General features: G+C 45.3%; 1 long non-coding RNA gene across 1 annotated transcript; it reads right to left on the bottom strand.

The window, feature by feature from the left end:
• Positions 1–11,839: 11,839 nt before the first annotated feature.
• LOC308178788 lies at positions 11,840–16,883 on the bottom strand. Its single transcript, XR_013939968.1, has 2 exons — positions 16,131–16,883; positions 11,840–15,999 (listed from the first exon to the last, which is right to left on the bottom strand). It is a non-coding gene; the product is annotated as an uncharacterized lncRNA (long non-coding RNA).
• Positions 16,884–20,551: the final 3,668 nt, after the last annotated feature.

Below are 20,551 nucleotides of genomic sequence, written 5' to 3'. Positions count from 1 at the left end.
ATTCAGACAAAACACAGCAACAGGAGCAGCTGAAGGAGAGGCTGTAGCAAGTTGCATGGGCCATGGAGTGGTGAGCACTGGTTTGGAGGATGCCTTAGGAAGCCTGTACAGCCATATGCAGGTGCAATGCCTGCTGTAGCTGTGATGCCTCTAATAGAGCTGTTGCCAGTGAAGCAGAGGTTTAGTCTCAGAAATACTGCATGGTTCTTTGCTGTGTGTCCTGCTAAGCAGGGCATGAAATCATCTCAAAAGTTGTACTCCAGGTTGAATTCACTTCCCATGGCCACAGAGAGGTTTAAGGCTCTGCTCCTATCTCAAACTGCACCAGCCCCAGGACAGGGCAGGTTTCTACAAGAACCACAGGTGTAAACCATACCAGGACCCCTGGTTTTCCAACTGAATTGGCCTTTGGGCTGCTGAGGGTGAGCAAAGTTGTGCGATAAAACAGACAGGAATGCCTGACCCAAAGCCCCTGTCTCCAGTTCTTTCAAAACAAATAGCAGGCAAAAAGGAGCATGTTTTAACCAGCTTTGGTGAGCAGCCAACATGGGCACATGGTTAGCTTTAGCAGGACTGGACAGCATATGGCACAGCGACCTGGCTTGTTGTGAATAATGGAGTATAATAAAACCTGTCAAACTGCTATTGGCAGCTAGGGTGAGGAAAAACCCTGTGTGCACAGACAGTTTGAGAAAACCTACTTGTCACTGCCACGCAAAACATTTTGTAGCAGTACATATACATTCGTAAAGGGCCTCTCAGCCTGGCATGTTTTATCCTCAGTTCCTGAATTTCTGCAGGAATACCGTACTACTCCAGGGACGGCAAAGTGGGGAACACCAGCAGCTGGGAGGAACTAAAACCAGGTGCACAGTGAGAGAGGGGAAGGAGAAGAGAGCCAAGAAGCAGGTCCAGAAGCAAGAGCAGCAGGAGGAGCTGGAAGAGGTGGCAGGAGGACAGAGAGGAGTCATGGCCACCAGCAGGTGTGCTGGCTGTGAAGCACAGGGGGCTGCACGGTGGGAGAGGGGGCAATGGTGTGTCCTCAGCCAGGAGAGGCAGGATGGGGCAGGGTCTCCTCCTGCCCTGGAGAGCTGGCTGTCTCTGTGACTGAGGACATCTTTGTGGGAGATCGTGTTTTGAGTGCTAGAGCTCCAAGGCAAGGAATAAACAGCAGAGTTTCTTTGTAATTCATGCACCCACCCAGTGCCAGCAGTGAAATGCACAATGGGGACGTGCAGCTCTTCACCTATGAAAGGTCAGCCAGTGGCAGGTCTCTGTGACATCCCTGCAGAGCTCCACCAGCGTGACAGAGGTCAGAATTAACCTTCAGTTTTCACGTCTTGGGTTATCAGGCTGAACTTTGGTTTTAACATCTGTGGACAAAGCTGAGTAACACAAGGATTAAGGGCAGCTTGGTGTGAGCTTGTTCGTGCCCAGTGATGTCCTGTTTCTCTTGGATTTGGCCAGCTTCTGCAGTTGTCCTGGTCCCTGAAAGCATCACAGAGAAACTGGAGCACTGCTCAGTCAATACATCTTGCCATTTCAAGCATCAGCCTTGTTTTTTTCAAAGAAAATGCTGAAAGTACCTTCCACAGAGCCCCAAATGCTTTTAAATGTTGCTACTGCTGTTTAGGGTGGCTGGTGGGTATTATCGATGGCCTGCCTTAGCTGTGCTAAATGCACCTACGTGGGAGCAATAGCAACAATCTGGAATTCAGAAAGTCTACAAACAGGCAGCCCTGTTTTAATTAGTTGAGTACAGAGACTAATTAATATGTAAATGAGGAGCTTACCAGTATTAATCATCTGTTTTACTAGACTGTTTCACTAAAGAGTTTCTAACGAATTTGCAGATGAAGTTTCCATGACATTAAAAATCAGCTAAACACCTACCTGAGAATACGTGCCACTTAATATAAGGGAAGAGAGAAAGGGAGAGGGGGGCTTTTTGTTTTGGAAAGAAAACAGCAGTGACTAAAACTAATTTTGTCTCTGGCAAGTGTTGCATACGCTGACTGAGTCAACCTTTTCCAAACCCTAATTGAAAGCATTTCAGCAAGCTGGACACCAGAAAGCATTTGGAGCAGTAGCTGTGCATGCATATCTGTGTCTGCCTAGGTGTGTACATATGTGCTCGTGAAGTGGAACAAATGCCTACAAAAATACCGTCTACCTTTAACATCTATCAATAGATTATGTATGTGGAACATAAGCCCTAACTAAAGTCAAGCTGGTGTGGCTCTTCTCTGATTTTCCTGGCTCAATTCCTGTTACTGATGCCTTAAAGCAGGGTAACTGAGATCACGGCCCTGAGCTACGCCACTCTTTTCTCTGCTGGATTTACATTTCGTACTTTGCTGAGCTTCCAGGTGAGTCTGGTGGAGCTTCTTGTCAAATTCACTCTCTGACTCTCATACATTATTTCAATGCAATTGCGTGTGGGTTCCCCTGGCTGCCCCAGGGAATGCAGAAATCAAATAAAGAGTGTTTTCATTTCTAACAAATCCGCCAAAGCGTTTCTGTACCTCCTGGTTTTCTTTTCATATCCCTTTACCCCCATGTTCCCTCTATTAAAAGCGGAGCCTAAATTCTTGGCATGATGTGTCCCTTTAAATGACTGAAAAAGTGAGAATGAGATTTGCAAATCTCCTCTTGAATCACAGGTGGGACCAAAACTCCGCCAGCAAGATACTTCCAAAAATTAAAGACAGCCTTAAAAATGAATCCAAAAACACTGGCTGGTCTTCATTGCCAGTGAATGGAGCTTGGCGGGTGGTTTGGATTAAAGAGGTTCCTGAGGTTGCAGAGCTGGAAAATGGAAATAGCTTAGCAGCACCTGCCATCGCTCCTGAGATAGGCTTCTCCCTCCCAGCTGACCACGTGGAAGATGCACATTTCATTTATTTAGAAACGAGGCCTGAGCTGAGGCTGCCCTTGCTCCTCATTCAGCTGCTTTTCAGTGACAGCCAGGGCATGCTTCCCTCCTGCGCTGGGATAGTGAGATGAGAGGGATAGCTGTGCCCCGTGCTCACTCCTAACACCCCCCCAAAATCCTGCTGCTGCTAACTGGTAATGGGCTATAGCTGTCTGTAACATGGAAAATTGCTTCAGTGCGAGTTTTTACGTTTAATGCAGGAGCATTGCTCATTCTTCCTCCAAGCATTGCCTCTTTTCATCATTCTTTCTGTGATGCTTTCAGCTCCCAGCCTCTGGAGCCCGTGGAGGGGTGCAGTAGTGTCAGGCGTGAGGGTCTCACCTGGATGAGACAGCATCCTGATGGGGGGAGTGACAATGTCCCCCACTCTTGTGCAGGGTCATGAGTGTGCTGGAGGAGCTCTGCCTCCCTCCCTGCTCAGCTGCCCCATCCCACCAATCCCCACCTCGGTCCAGATCTCCTATTGCAATCCACACCCTGGGACCCCAGCCCTATGTTCCCACACACATCCCACAAAGATCTGAGCCTCATCCCTTCAGATACCAGTCTCTGGGGCTTGTTCTCCTTTCCTCTCCCAGCCTTGGCCTCTGCTTCTGCCTCCGGAGCTAGCACCCACCAGTGTCCTGAGGACTGACAGGGTGCAGTCCCCAAAACGAATGTTTTTGAAAGCGACGAGTGACTGAAAACTGGCAAATGAAACTAAAATGTTTAGCTGCCTGTAGCTGTAGCTGTTGCTAGCACAACACCCACAGCAGCAGACAGAAAGAAAGCGAGTGCAAGAGATGGGGAGCTATGATAAACACAGCCAAGTATTGCAGAAAGCAAAGAGCTAACATTTGACTGCTATGAAAACACTAAACCAGCCTCAAAATTTAGGGTCTGCTAAACAAGCTCTTTCTAAGCTTGAGACTAATATGAATATTCCCATGGGGAAAGAACATCCCATTGACTGGAGAGATTTTTTTACAGGTAAATGTTTTCTCTCAGTATTATCAATGCAAATAAGAGCACAGTGCTGGAGTTTGTGTAGAAGCTGACTGAGGAAAAACAGAAGGCATGTCTTCTTTCCCTTTTCCGTGGAAAGGTAAGTAGAACTGAATGAGACAAAAAAACAAACAAACAAAAACACAGACAGGTTGTTTCAGGCTATTTTATACAGGAAATTTCCAGTGTGTCACTAGCCAAACTCCAGAGGTCATTTTGTTTTTTTTTTAAGGGGAAATCTGCATTTTTTTTCATGTGACTTCATTATTTTTACCAACTGTCAACAATTTCAGAGGGAAATGAGGATCAATCTTCTTGTTCTTTGAAGGAAGCACAAGGGTAGGAGAAAGTACAGGAAGAAAAGAGCAAGTCTGGATAAACAGCTGCAGTAAAGTGTCTCATCTCTGATACAGAAGCCAAGAAAAAAGACCACTGAAATGGCCTTTCCAAGCCCTCACGTCACGTCTCTGCGTAATTCCTTCAAAACAGTAAAAACCTCAGCGATTATTAATATATTTTTGGCTGTTTATATGAATCTTGAGGGGGAAAGGAAGCTTCTGCCATTTTAATTCCTTTGTTAATGTCTTTATGAATGCAATTAGCACTTCATTCACGCTTCTTTGTTTCTGGATCCCATTACGGCCTGGCTTATGCCAACTCCTCTCTCCCCGGAGAGGCGAGACACGGCGCAGCTCCGCTCAGCTGTGCGGCTGAGCACTGACAAACTCAATTTGCTGGAGGAGAGGCTGAGGCGACACCGTGCAGGAGCCGCTGGCGTGATGTGGGGAAACGGCCCCTTTCGCTCCAAACAAGACATCACCTATCCGGGGGAAACGCGTCTGTGCATGGGTAAGTGGAAGAGAAACAGGGTTGCTTCACCTGACAAGAGAGTAACCTACCACAGCTGGTCTCAAAACTGGAATATCTAATTATTCATCCTTTTTTTTTTTTTTTTTTTTTTTACTGCTGTACCTTGCCTGTTTGCAAGATACCCACTCTTGCTTTCAGTTTCTAAACATGCTGCCGGAAGCCAGACCTTTACATTGCCAGGGGCTGGAGCTCGCTGGGGTCTGATCCTGACCTCACAATTCGACAGTGTAATGGAGGAGGGAGCCCAGTGAGATGAGTAGGCTTGTGGTGTAAAACTAGGAGCTTGACCCTGCCAGCCTGTGAGGACAGCTTGTCAGCACTGCACAGGCATCTGCAGATGTGGGCAGTGTAAGCATCAGGCGAAGAGCCTAGGTGTTCCTGCATATCCCACCAGGTACCAACTCACACCTAAATACTTAGAGAAATCTGTTTGTGAACCCCGCAGAGGCCAGGAGCCAAACAGCAACCCTGATCCAGTTGTGTGCTCATTGCATATGCAGAGAGATCCGGGGCTGATGGAGCACAGCGGCACGCAGATGACCTCCATCAGGGCAGGGGATAGAGTCGGGTGCATCTCACCTCTAAAACCACTACAAATATGCATTGAAGGCTGGATGCTTCTCTCCCCCGGGAGCAGGGTGAAGGCAGCAAAGCCATAACTTGTTTCTGCTGCTCTGACTTAAGTGCCAAAAAAGTCGGGGTGGGGTGGTGGTGGTGCTGGGGAAAGCTGGTGCGTGGTACTGTAGACCCTTTCTCCTGATCTCTGCCTCCCCGTTGCCTCATGGCACACCACACACAGGGTGACATACTGATGTCCAGACACCCCCATGGGTGCCAGGTCCCCTCCTACACCACTCCCACCCATCCTGAAGGAAGCTGCTGGTGGTTAAAACAGATCATTGTTTTCAATAAAAAAAAAAAAAAGGAAACAGAAGGAGGAGGAAACGATGGGCTTTAGGCCCAAGGAAAAGAGGCAGGAATTCTTTATCGCTTATTAAATGTACAATTCAAAACCTGGTGAATAGGGAGATGAAAAGCTCCTGCTGAGAAATGGAGAGAGAAATTGCATTTTGGCCTCGGGGAAACCTGTGCCTATAATATTAAAGATGTGCAAATAAATAAATAAAGGCAATAGCCAGATTTACGTGTCTAATATCCTTGCATGCCGTGATCAATGTCGATATTTTACTTTTTTATGAGGTTCTCCAAAAATCTATGGCCCTTTCCTTTATTAATTGTAGATCCTCATTGCAAAGGTCTTTCGCATGTCTCCAGCAACTAGGTCTTAGCTGTCAACTCCATTAAATTCTATTATAATATGGCATGATTGAATGCTCCAGTGGGATTGGCCAGCCAGCGTGTATTAATATATTATGGAGCACGCAGAGGCAGGCACCAGAACCTTGCTGCATTCACAAAGATGCTGTTGTGTTTACATTTTTTTTCCCTCCCTTACACACGGTTGCTGTTTCAGTGGAAACCAGCTTTACCATAAATTATCCCTTGGAAAAAGAACAATGTAAACTGCCGGGGAGCTTTCCTGGGATGTGGGAGCCAGCAGTCTTCCCTCCAGTGAGCAGATTCTCATTCTCTTCCTGGGATGTATTTGTATGACTTTAATTAGTTTGTGTTTGTACAGTATGAAAATTGAGGAGGCCCATGGTATTTAAGGCTGGGGAATATCGAAGAGTAGAGGATTTCCCACCCTTCAGGTTAGAAACAGGGATGCTGCTGGGAGGGAGCAAAATTAGAATTTAAATAGGCGGGATCACAGATTTATTTTTTTTTTTAAAGTAGGAAACTCTGAAACATCACCCCTGGCAGAGTACAGATGAGGAAATATTTGTAGTCATGCCAGTTTTTACTGTGGTGGTGGGGTATTGCACGGCATATATTTCTAGGAAAAGGGAGAGGACTTCTGTGGCACAAACACCACATCCTTCCACACCAGAAGCTCTGTTCACTGTGCCCCAGGGTGGAAGAAATACCTGATACTGCTACAAAGCCTGTCTTCCCGATCCCTTGCAAAATATTCAGGCTGATGTTTTGCTCCAGCAGTCAGGTTGGGGTTCAACTGCATGAATGCCTGGTGCTCCTTTACATCCCCAGAGCAGACAAAAGGGCCTGGCAGATAATGCTCAGTCCTAATGGAAAACCTGCACGTTTTCAGGCAGAACATGTAGGCTGGATAGGATGTCACTCGCAATGACACTGTTTAGACAGTTGAATCCCACCCTCAATGCGTATTTGCAGCCTGAACTGAGCAACCCAGCTTGAGCACCTTCTGCTTCTACTTGGAAGGCAAAAGAGCAAAGCACGACTGCAGGCTCTGAGTAAAAATCAGTTTAATTCAGATTTCAGGAAGAGAAAAGACATGTAAAGGCATATGCAGCTCTCAAACCATGCGTAGCTCCATGAGAGCTCTACTTGGCCCAGGATTCACTCATCTGATGCATTTTATATGTAGCAGTTGGCACTTTTAGGTCTCTGGAGAGCTGTGCTGGGCCACCAGCCCTTGAGCCCATCACAGCCATATACATTGGTGCTATCAGCTCCCTCTGGCTGCCCTTACACTTGACATTTCCAAAGCCCTGTGTGCTACCATGGGCAGGAACATGGCCAGAAAAGCAGCAGCCACAGTGCTCCAAGTGATGAGCTTTGACAAGCATTAACACTGTGGCTGTACCCAGAAAACAGAGAAGACGTATCCTAATTTTTTGGGGGAGCCCATGCTGAGGTCAGCCCAAAGACCAAATCAGGCTTGAAAGGGAACCCGATGCACCAGGCAGGGCTCTGTGCACCTAGGTGGTGCACTACAGGCAAACCTTGTGAAATTCCTGGGTTGTTTTGGGTATGGATTGGGGGATGCCACAGTGATATTGCCTCAAACATAGCTTCCTCCTCCCCTGATCCATCCAGGATCATATTCTGCCCTGAGCGTTTTTGGTTCCCATGCTCCCGACACACTAATTGTCTTGGTCGGAGACGTTGCCTTGCCCAACTCAATCTGCTTCTAAAGACGAAGAATTCTCCTAATTCCATAATTCATCCTTAGCATCACACTCCACTTGCTTCCAACCAGGAATCATAGTCAGATTGATTGATCTGTCACAACGAGGGCTAAAGACTGCCTAGTATTAGGGGCTGAGGCCAGGGAGAAAAAGATGCCACTAATACTAATAAATTGCAATTGTTTTCCCAGAGGATATCATTGTCTTTGGCCAATTCGAGAGACTAACCATCCAATTTAGAAGAATAAAAACAACCATTACGGTTACAACAGTGACTGGGAGAAAAATGAAAAAAATAAAAATATCAAACCATTCTGAGAAGCAAAAGGGGAAAGGGAGCTGCTTCTGCTTCCCCAAAGATCTGCTTTGTTCCTCCTGCCGCCAAGCCAAGGGGTAGCAGCGTCAAACAGAAGCCCGGGCTACATTTTCCCAGCTCCAAGGAAGATGTAAATGCGTTAAAACGTGATGGAAGGGGTTTGATTTCTTTTTTGGTATTATTTCTCTCAGGAATGGTCTGACAGCCCCAGGCTGGAGTATGTGTCTCTCCCAACTCCTCTGTCACCCCGGTAACCATGGAGACCATGACGATCGATTAGATGCCATCTGATCTCAACCTCATAAAAAAAACCCGCATGCACACACGCGCCTGTCCGCGCACACGCTCACAAAAACAGGCAGCAGATGGCAACCAGGCCACTAGGCCTGTCTCCAGAGAGCGCGAGCGGGGGAGAAGGCCTGCGAGACACGGGCGGAGAGATCAGGAGGGAGAGGGAAGCGAGACAAAGAAAGGAGAGGCTGGGGGGGGGGAGACAAAGGAGCAAGGAGATCAGGACAGACAGGGGAAAGAGGGAGAGGTGGGAGTGGGCCCTCAGCTGGTGCAGCTTCTCTTGGAGGCCTGTTTGTGTTGTGGAGCGGCGACCATTTTACGCCGCCTGCAAGCCTGCCTTGCTTTGAGGGTGGACAGGGAGGACAGGAGAGATCAGGGGAGAGGAGAAAAAACAAGTAGAAAAACAGCAGATCCAAGGAAGAGCCTGTAGAAGCACACCTTTGCACACTTCTACCCCTACAACAGCTCATCCCCTCCGCAGCTGGTCAGGCCAGGCAAGGCCTCTCTCTGATGCTGTTGGAGCTGGAGGAATCATCTCATGTCTGAGGGCCCCTTGGCTGCCCGAGCAGACTCACTCCCACCAGACTAGAGGTGACCAGCAGGAGTAAAACTGCCTGAAATCCTTCCCAGCAGGAGCTCCTGTGTCTGTGCAACACCTACAACAACAACTGGGTCCTCCACCTGCTGGAGGCTGCCATGCCAAGTAACCAAATAAGTCATAGTGGGGTCTTGGATTTGCAGAACAAGTGACTGGATTGAGATCCCAATGGTGTATGAGGAAAAAATGGGGTTTGGACCCCCACTCCGTAGGAAGATACCACGAAGAGCCTCTCTGAAGTCTCACAACAAGCTCCTGGGTCCATTTTTCTGCTGCTGGCAGGTGGAAAGGTGAAAAATCTTTTTTTTATGTGAATTGATTTGAAAATGAGCAGTCCCAGAGCAGAGAAGCATGGTGCAAGGAGCCAACGCTGAAATGGGGAGAAGGCCAGACCTACACATGTGACTGCATGGACATCAAGGTGCAATTTATTTTATGAATATTAAGTGTCACTGCTGTGGTCATCAGTCTGGGCTCCCTTTAATATGAAGAAACAGGTCCTTCTGGTGGTTGTTTCACCTCACCCTACCACAAATATCTTCTGTGGCTAGATGAATTGCGCCATCAAAGTGTCTCCTTTTCTCCAGCGAGTGTAAAGGGAGCCCACAGGGACTATCTCAGGTGAAGTGTGGACATAAGAAGTTAACTGAGACAAATCCCACTCCAGATGTGTCAGTAGTGCTAAGACTGCTGCTAAGTGACTCATCTTTCTCCTTACAGTTGTCCTTTAGCAGATACATATGATTTTCAAATTCAGTGAAGATTCAATTTCTCTGCTACCCATGGGGAAAGTACAGTTATATTGCAATCACAACTCAGTAGACAGGAGCTGGTCCCTAGGGACACCTTCCCAGGATGCTGTCAAAATGGTTGGGGACTGTGTGGATGACACCTTCACTGTGAGGACATTGCCAGGTGAGAAAAGTGGCTCATGTTTGAAACATGTCGAGGCAGGTGAGCTTGCAAATTGATATCAGGAGCAGTGTTCACCTTGACAATGCAGTAACTGACAGCACTTATTCACTAAGGTTAACTGTATCTCATTTAAATAATCTCTTTTGTCATTTACTCCCTGAAGATGGTACCTGTCTGGTCTTGAGGACAGCAGGGGACTGATGGCTGCCTGAAGAGGGGCTTTTCTGAGACCAGCTCTCGGGAAGGTGCAAACTCACCTCCACCTTTGGGAGTAGGTGAAGAGGTCCAGTTCTGCATTCATGCTGCAGGGACACTAGTTATATGTGTGCTCTCCCTTTCATGGTGTTTCATGAAGTGTTCAAAACAGGATATTACTTACACTTATATCTATGTTTGCTTCTTATATTGATACTTACTCTAGTTGAAAGAGCAATCCAAACTTGAACACCAGTTAGTGAAGAACACTAGCTATGAACAATAGTGAATTTAAAGAATAGTTTTGCAGATATCAAGGATGACCTAAAGTCCAACTCCTTATTTTCAGACCTGACAGTTTTCCTGTATTCTTCTCCAAATCAATACTATCAAAAGAAGGCTTAATTTACCTATCCCCTCGTAAACATATAAGGGAAACAAATCAGAAAGCTAAGAAGAGGTTGTTTATGGTGAACTGCACCCATGAAAGCACTTTTCCCTAGACTTCATATTAAAGGAAGATGAAGTCACAACATCATATTCTGTTCTCAGCTACCCCTCTGAAAAAATCACATGGAATACTTATGCACCAAAAAGTTATTCTAGATTTGCAATGAAGGATCTGAAAAGGCAGTGACAATTCATCTCACAGAAATCTTATCAAGTCTAATGCAATCCACCTGACCACACTGGTTATTCCACTCAGTCTGTCATCAGAAAAGCGTCCTGCACTTCTTTGAGTGTGACCCAGTGACACGGTTAATGTCACCAATCCAGGGATGAAATTGCTCTGAGAAGGCTGAGAGCCTGTCTGTCTAATATGGGATCCTTGAAATGGATGGGAAATGGATCAGGCACCCAGAAACTACCCTCATCTCCATTGTCTTTCCAGGTTGTACCAATTGATGGAGCCTAAAGAGAGGGACGATAGCTTTACCAACATCAATTATGCAGTAAGAGATGCAGCAGGGCACCTCACCAGCAGCAAGGATAGATGTATGCCCTAAGGAAGGAGAGCAGAGAGAGAGATTTTTAAGTTGTCATCAAGTTGGGTATAGGTTGCCTGGGTGGAAGCGTGTTCAAGCATTTGCATCTATCTCCCAGCAAAACTGGGTATTCATTATACTCAGGGCTGGAGGGCAACATCATTGCTGCAGCATTTTGTCATCTGGCTACCATGCCTAGAGATGGCAGCATGCAACGCAGAATTTTAAAGCAAATTGTTTTAAATCCCACCTGATTAATAAACAAATACAAATATGGGTTCCATTCTACCTCAGAGATATCGCAAGAGGTACAGGGACCATATGTGACAATGGTCTACACTTGGACTACTGGGTTGACAGGGTTTTGCCTGACAAGCAAGCTGTGTTTCTTTCCTCTGCCTGCTAAAAGATGGTTGGAACACCCAGTTTGGAGCAAATCACCAGAGTGTTACCCAGAGAATTTTCTGAAATACACAATAATGGAAATCAATATCCCATAATGATGTAACATAGGAGTACAAGAAAAGTGGTGTGTTTGGTGTCTGTGACAAATTCTGAATGGTTTATTTCTCTGTTTTGGTTAGTAAAACAAAGTTTTGATGAAATATTCCTCTTACATATCAGAACGTTTCTTCTGAGTGATCATGATACACATACCAGTGTATCATGGTTTAATATGCATACCAGTGATGATGGTTTAATTGCTATGAGTTTTGTGACCATATCCTTAGGAACAAAGCAAAGAAATTTTTTTTAAGTGGGTAACCATAGTTAAATTCCCACAAATCAAGAGGCACTGAAACAAATATGGCCTCATCTTCAGAACTGATGGACATCCATAAAAACCTCTAACCTTAGAAGTGGGAGCTATGGAAGATAAATCACATTTTTATTTAGATGGTAGGATCTGAGAGGCTAATTTTATTCATTCAGGTATAACAATGTAAGCCACTGTGCTTATATAGGTAACCAACAGTGCTTGTGGGGATCCCTCTTGAAATGAGGCAGATGGAGGACCATCATCAGAGCTCACTGTTCTTGCTCTTTAGATAATATTTCTTCCCCTACTGACTTAACTGTGAGAGGAGGCAGTTCTCTCTCATGGGGAATCACTTCCCTACTGCCTGTTACCACTTGTCCTCATTTCCAAGAGTCCTACCAGCCAGTCACTTAGCCATAAGAAGTCAGCAACAATGCGGAATGTCTCTCTCATTTTTGTTGTTGTTTTTGTTGGTTTTTTGTTTGCTTATTTGTTTTTTGCTGTTCTCATCCAAATTCCTGTTTTCCCACAAATCTGCCTCCTCATTCTGCATCTCCTTTTTTTACCTGCACACTTAACAAAATACTTTGGTTAACCACTTAACTTAAAGACTTTGACCTTTCTGGCCTCAAATATGCCTTGAGCTACTCCTCCTTCAAATCACTTCTCAAATCTTTTCCAATTCTCATTTAACAAGCAAAATGTTCTTACTGCAACCTTAGTCTCTCAAATTCAAAGGCATCAGGAAAAGGACAGATTCAAAGATCTCCAAAATGAAAGTTTTGCCTTGTGAATTCATTGTAAACACCTGGTTTCCACAAAGGCAAGAACAAGCTATGAGGGAGATACTGAGGAGCAGTAAACATGGAGTGTGGTGAGAGGGTTTTACTTTGAGGAAAAAGTGTGCGTGGAAAGGGTACCTGGCCTGGTTAGGCAATGACCAAGAAAGAATACAACATGCAATTATTTGTAGGTACAAGGAAAGTATTGTGGGAATGCAGTTAGGAGCAAAACAAGAAGTCATACATGGCATAACAGTATAAATAAATAAATAAATTTACTCTTAAATACAGAGGTTACAAAATACATAAAAGCCTCCCACAGGGTATGAAGCCCTGCTGGCTAGAATTTTTAAAGCTAGGCAAAACACTGGTAAAGATACTTCAGTTTATAAGTGTATGCCAGGAGAAAAAGGGAGTGGATGGGACCTCATATAAAGCTTTTCCATTTCTATTTCTCATGATCCTCTTTTCTGGTATGTGTTGACTTTTGCCTCCATGCTATATACATAAGGAGCTCAGCAGAAGAATGACCTGATCAGTATTTGTAAAATGTCACTTACGCCTACGTACAGTTAAGGAAATAACAAAGCCATAATAATAACTGTAATTGTGCGAACTTGAACCTCTGAGAAGACCCAAGAGCTGGGACAGGAGAAGCAGGGCTTGGGAAACTCGTTATGAGCCAGGATCTTCAGCCTGGGCTGTCCTGAATCAGGGGGAGCACAGCTAGCACTAGAGCCCAGGTTTTGCTTGTGGGTATGGGTCCTTTTGTGTTTCTTTTATGAATTTAGTTACAGCTTCACCAGAACTCTGTACTCACTCAGCTAACTTGTTTTTATGAGAGAGGGCCTTAGGCTAATGAACAAGAGGGCTGCTCACTCCCAGCTTTTCAGGATGGGTTGAATTCACTAGTTTCAAGACCTTCTGTGCTTCTTTGCCTGTTGGCTGTCCAAATTGGCTGATATCAGCCACAAAAGTCATCTTTAGATTCTTACTTTTCAATACCACAAGTCCCAGGTTTTGGCTCCATCTCAAGTCAAAAATCATAGAAATTCCTAATTGTGAATTATTTACAGTAGGAGGTGGTGTGAGAGCCACAGTTAAATTAATACACTCAGTAAAGTTCTCCCCCTCAAGGAAGTCTGGAGCTCAAAATGACCTGATCTTTTTAATGCAGGGAACTTTTTTTTTTTTTCCGTCCTTTTTTCCTTCTCCTTCCTTCTTTCTTTCCTTTAACTTAATTTTCCCTCCTTTTCCCTCCTGCAGCACCCTGTCATCTTTCCTTAGCCTTAGTTAGTACAAAGCCCTGCTTTATCTCAACAGAGCAGGATTCAGACAAGATGACCCAGGGCTCACAGCTTCCAAGCCTTTTTCGCACAGCGCTTAGCCCAACAACTCTCTTCCTCATACAGCTTTTTGTCAAGGCTTGCCATGGATACGATTCCCCCAGCCTTTGGGATTGCATCCCCTCTGTTTGATATAGTGCAATGCCAATTATTTCAGCTGTGACATGTGAGGATAAAGTTGTGGGGGAGGAAGCTGAATAAGTCCCTGAGAAATCACACTGGCCAGATCCTCAGAAGCACTGAAGAAACTAATTCCCTTCAAAATCAATACTGCAATGCCGTTGAGGAATCAAAGCAATGTACTTGAGCAAGAGCAGAGCTGAATATACCTGTGAACAAGTGTCCTGATCACATACACCACAGTGTCTGATCCTCTCCCCCTGGCATTATTATAAGTCACAAGGAAATTAATTGCAGTCCATAGGGCAGTGCAATCATAAAGCTTGGGTAAATGAGTGCAGAATCAGGGCCAGTAAAAATACACTCACATTGACCAAAATGCCCTTTGCCAGTCCATTTTCTCCTCTTCTATTTTCCGTCTTCTCTTCTTCATGCTTAACTTCACTTCTCAGTCTTCCTAGCACTATGATTATTATTATTGCTATTATTATTATCATTGTTGCTTTGTGAGCTGAGAGTTGCAGATCTCAAGAATAAAGCAGATGTCAGCAGCTCAGGAAGATCCTATTCTATTATACAGCAGAACAAATGAGTATGTCAAGGAAGGGCTCTCCAATCTAACAAGAAAACAGCGCAAACAGACACAAAATAAATAAATAAAGAAACCCTGCGGGGACAGGCAGGGTAGTTCTGATTAGATATTATGCTAACATGATGCCTACTTTCTACGCTAACAGTGTTTTAATACATTTAAATGATACTGGGGAAATAAGTCATGAAATAGGAGAAGAAGCCTTCATGTCAGAAACGATTAAGATTATCCAAGGGGGCCCGACTGCCTCTCTCATGAAAATGCGTCTCATGGCGTGGGATTATGAATGTAGCCCAAACAGTATTTACATAGTTTGCCCAGTGCTATCTCATTACATTTGCCAATGATTGCTTTTCCCAGCTGCCTGAAGAGCAGTTAGGCTGGTGAGGAGGCCGACACCAACATCTGCGCCACGGGAAAGTCTCAGCCTCTGCTGTGGCTCCAGGAGGCGTTGTGTCAACAGGGGAGATGGGGCAGCCCCCATGTTTTGCTGGAAGATGCCATTGGGAAGACGCCTTAGGTGCCATATGAGGGGCTTGAGCAGGCCTGGGACCTGCTGTGGGCAAGTGGAAATGTAGATGCCCACACTAGACACTTGCAGAGAGTGCCTGCCTGCCTCTTGTTCTCCTGTGAGCACACAATGTCCCATGTGTCTGCTGTGTAAAAGCATGGAAGCAGCCATGCAGCCAGACATGGCACCTGATGATGGCCTGCTTTTGGTGGCAAGGACCACAGAACAGGAGAGGGGCCACAGGTCTGTCTGCAGGCTGAGTCTGAGGGCTGGAAGATCCACACCATCTCCAAATGGCTCCAGCAGCCCTACCACCTTCTCTCCTCCTATTTGGGACCTCCAGACACCTTCCTTATCACACAGCCTCTGCAAAAAAAAAAGTGCTCTTCAAGTGGAATTTTCAAAAGCAGTCCAGTGTCTTTGGAAGCACCTTCCTACCAGGCTGGAAGGAGATCTGTGCTCCCCAGCTGCTGCTAGGTATCACACTCTTCCTTTCAGCAAGCATTTCACAGCAGCTTCCAGCTGAGGCCAGGAACAGCAGACATTAACCTTTCTGGTCACAACTGTCCTCACAGTGCAGATCAGCAACCTTGCAGACACCATTATCCTCACTAGGTTTTATCTCACTTCTTACCACTTTTCTCCTCTAAGCATCCTTTATGTTCTCAGCTCAGTCTCACATTTCTCTTCACTTCCTGCATGGGATGCAGCTGGGTGCTCTTGATCGTTGGTGGTGCTCAGGACCCTAAACCACAGCATTCCAGACACAGGCAAACTGTTTTTTAAGCTGAAGATCAACAAAGCCATGAGTAAAGCTGAACAATTCTGGAATTCACATTTCGCAAGCAAGGCTGTGCTCACAGTCTTAGAATAGTCTCCCTCAAAAGGTACCAAGAAGATAAAAAAATCAAATCTTGCCTGACTCAACCTGTAGTCTTTTTCATCTTCCTCTTCTCCCCAGCTGCTTCTTCATGCTCTCCCACTCCATAGACTGGAAGATCTCTTATCTCAAAGGACTTGCGTAGAAAGCCTGAATACACTTATCAAGCTCCATGAAGTGATGTTAATTCTGCTTGTGAAGTTATGACCTTGGGAGACCCTCCATCCCCCAGGTCTTTGCAGTACTGGTAAATGGCCATTTATTAGCTGCAGCCCATAATTTTCTTCCTCCTGTGACCCATCCTGTAATTTTTCTTGAGATGACAAGCTATAAATGAAAAGTGTACTTGTTTTTCAACTATATGGATATGGGCATGAAAAATCCTGAATCCATCAAGAAAGAAGAGACTTCTCCTTTTAGGACCTAAGGATCTAAGGACCTGGTGCTGGGCTGAAGCCTCCATGCCATGCAAGCTGGAGTCTACTTATGCACAGGGCAGTGATAACGAGCCCAGTTACCCATCACTTAATTCACCCACATGCTCTGACAGATGAACTTTAACGAGCCTCATAGCAGTAGCTGGAGAACTTCCTGGTGATCCTCCTCTCATTATTCCCTTTGCAGATTTGGCAAATGGGAACATGTGTCCTCCTGTGGCTCTTCCATGGCAGAGTCTGGTGCATTAGCTTAAAAGCACTGAGACACCATATGATGAACTGGAGCCGCTGAGACTTTCTGTCACAGGGGCAATAACTTGTGGCTGATAGACAAGGCAGACAGCTGGATCTGAAAGTAGCCTAAACTGCCACAAAAAGACTTGCCAGCTCATCTGTCAACCCTAAGTGAGCGGTGAATCAAACTGCATTAGCCTCTGCTCAATACTGCAGAGCAGCAGTTGTCAGGAAGATAATACCCAGTACACAGAAGGGGGCAACTCACCACTCAAAGTCCATGTTTTAAGAGACTATGGAGAAAGCGAGCAGGGGAGTGACTGTACATGTGAAACCAGGAAGAGGAATTCAAGATGGCCTACATACATCTTGCTTTTTTTGAACCTAGACCCTGTATACAGACAAGCTATGGTCAGTAGCCAGCTGGAGTCCCATTGCAGGCTAACACCTACTCGGAGGTTTGATTTTGTTGAGCTGAGAACCTGGGAACACAGTGTTGCATAAATGTCCTTACAAAGACTGTAAATGCCACCAGTCTATACATGGATTCCCTCTGACATGTTCCCTAAACACTGCAGCCAGTGAATGTCAGCACCAAGGACCCTGGGACCACGATCCCATTTGATTTAGCAGAACACCAATAGGTACTACTCTTCCTAAGCCATCATATAGAAGTAGACAGGGGTCTGTCCTCCTACCAGATACAAACTCCTGACATCTGAAACCTAGTGGAGAGAAGATTTGATCGTGTTTCTGTCTGTCTTCTACCAGATTATATCTGTGCCTGTAATTCACCCATACCCTATTTTCTCTTACATGTCACGTAAGACTAATGAAGCTGTTCACCTTTTAAAAACATTTTGAGATCAATGGGTAGAAATCTTCTCTGTAAACAGGTAGTACGATGATAAAGTTCTTCAACAAGTGTTTCTTGGGGCAATGGGCACAGCTCCAACAGGGATAAAAAAGGCAGCTGAATTGGATCTACAGGGAATCAAACATTTGACTACAATCTACAAAAATGTAAACATCTCTTCCCCAACGCACAGCCTTCAACATCACCCAGGAATGGTCTGAGTTCATGAGGAAATCCTGAAGATAAAAGATTATATTTTATCCTTCAGGGAGGCTGTGTTGTTTGCTTGGACTGAGCCCTGACCAGCCAGTCATCTTGGTAAATCTTTTCCACCTCAAACGAAGGACCACCCGACTAAGTGGTTTGAGAATTCTTTATGATGAACTGTAACAAATAACAGCATGGGGGTAAAGAGGAGAAAATAGGGAGTTTGGGCAAAAAGATGACAACTGTGGGCAACGGACAGATTTCACGCTGAGAAAGGTATGAGGATGCATATTCAAGAAGAGGATACAAAAACAACACCAGAGCCCACAGCATGAGACATAGGTCAAAATTATAGGAATAGGAGGAATGGAACACCCAGCAGTTTGTGACACCAACTGGAGTAAATCCAAAGTGAATCTCAAAAACCAGGAGAGTGATGTTACATAGTCTCTGTGGGATGGGAAAAGGTTGTCAATAGAAATGAGTGAGACCACTGAAGACCCAATACCATCTTCCACATGCTTAGGACTAGAGAGCCAGATGTCTGGAGGATGAAGGAGAAATAGCTGCTGAAGCACAGAGGAGGATGAAACCTGCACAAAGACGGAGTCTAGGACATGGCATGAACCTCTATGAGAAGGGCTTTTTAGATTCCTGAGTGTATTCCCTAGAAATAGTTTATTAGGAATAACAAATAATTTGTTATGCCTGAGTGACTTCTTGGAGACCTATAAACAAACTAGCTGTTTCAGCCCAGCAGCAGCCTAGGGCACCAGCTGATAAGGAGGTCATAGGAGTGCTCCTCACTGCCAGATGAAGATTTGGGTACAGCTCTCCTTCACACTCCATCACACATTTCATTTCAGGGTGAGGAAGAGATGTCTAGGCCCTTACTGTCACTATGGGACAGCTGCCCTGAATGTAATGGACAATCTCAAGCAAAGGCACAGGATGTAAATCGGTTTGCCTCCTGAGCCAGGAATGACTATACAACTCACAAGAGCCAGTGTAAAGCCAGTTACAGCTGGCCCAAACTGTACAAGTGGAGATAAATTTGTCAATCTGCACCCTTGTATACTCTGATGCTAGCAGTACACTTGCTGTTCATTCCAGGCATTAACGTTGTTTCATTATGCTTTTTCATTATTAATCATTATTAATCAGTTAGTTCCAGTCCGTGTTTACAAGGGTAATCCAGGGAGTGAGAATAGAGCACTGAAGAAGGCAGGGAGAGATGCAAGGAAGATAGTTCCAGCTTCCTTTGTACTAATATAATCAGGGCTGACCCTAATTAACACCGGCCTTCCCTTTCCTGGCAACATTCATCCACAGATCTCAGAGACACTCACCTCATTTCACACCATTTCTTCTGTGCTAGACTGGGAAACTCCCACTTTCCTGGGGACAAAGCTGAGGCACAGAGAGGTGAAATCGTTTGTTTGAAACAGCTTTCTGACTCCAAAGTGTCTCGGCTGAGAGCTGAGAAGTCCTGGCTTCCTCTTGATCCAGTATCACCCCCAGAAACATCTGGGCCTTTCACCCATGCATAAAACTACTGAGAAAGAGGACTGAACATGCAGCCACTTTGGGAGCTGACAAGCATGGAAAGAATGGGGTACATGACATAACTGAAAGCACCATTGTGACACTGTATGAATCTGTGATGCATCCACAACTTGGAGAGTACATTCTGGTCCCCTCCTCACTCCAAATGACATAGAAGAACTTGTCCAAGTAAAGGAAGGGCAACAAAGAGATGTGTATGTATGCGTTTGCTCCCATGCACGTTACTACATGACCAAGGTAGCAAGCGACTAACAGACTTAGGGTTTCTGGGACTAGAAAAGAGACTGATGAGGAGAGTCTGCAAAAAAAGGAGACTGGAAGAACAGATGCATATAAGAGAAGAGCAGAGTGTGGTTGTGCGCTGTTTCTAAAAATCAAGATGTAGGAGGCAACTGAATTGATAGCATGCTCAGAATAAACAAAAGGAAGAGGGAGGGGGTATATGATGTAGGAAAAAAAAAAAAGAAATTAAATAAATTAATGAGAATCAAATTCTTTGGGGACTGTCAACCCCCAAACCACTTCTGGCCCAGGAAATAACCAAGCCACAGTTTGCTAGAAGACAGGAGACCATGCCTGGTGATGTTACTCACCTTGTTCTCCTCCTCGTCATCCTCCTCCTCTATGCCTCTGTTACCAATCAGTGTCAACACAGGGCAAGAGGGCCTGTTGGCATGGCACAACAGAGCCACTCAGATGTCATTAGGTTAACGAATAAGTGCCCTTCTACCTGCCTGCCTGATTAAATAGCTCCTAAACAACACTCACCTGGTTACCATAGGCCACTTGCATTGCGAGACAAACCTTAAAATGACATTTATGGCTGCCTTGTTGCTAGGTGCCCATTGTGTCTCTCCTACAGATGTGCTCTTAGCCTGTGACCTCTATTGCATATGGGCACATCCTATTTCAGGTTGCAACACTAGACATTTGCATCAGCATCTTCAAGAGTGTTCAGTGCAGCCACCAGTGAAATGCCCGATACCGGTCGTGGTGGGGGAAAGGACACTGAACTGGTCTGAGCAGCTGGGTGATCCAGTGAGGCAGTCCTTATGCTGCAAGTATCAGGTGCAGTGCTTCTTCCTTATCAGCTGGCCTAAACTGTCTTAATATGATCACTGGGTTTTGTTTTACTTCTTCAAAAGACAGAAAGGAAACC

Source organism: Anser brachyrhynchus, assembly GCF_964034855.1.
Source record: "Anser brachyrhynchus genome assembly, chromosome: 1".
Taxonomy (NCBI): domain Eukaryota; kingdom Metazoa; phylum Chordata; class Aves; order Anseriformes; family Anatidae; genus Anser; species Anser brachyrhynchus.
Note: the sequence above shows the minus strand (reverse complement) of the source record. Positions and strands in the feature narration are given on the sequence as shown.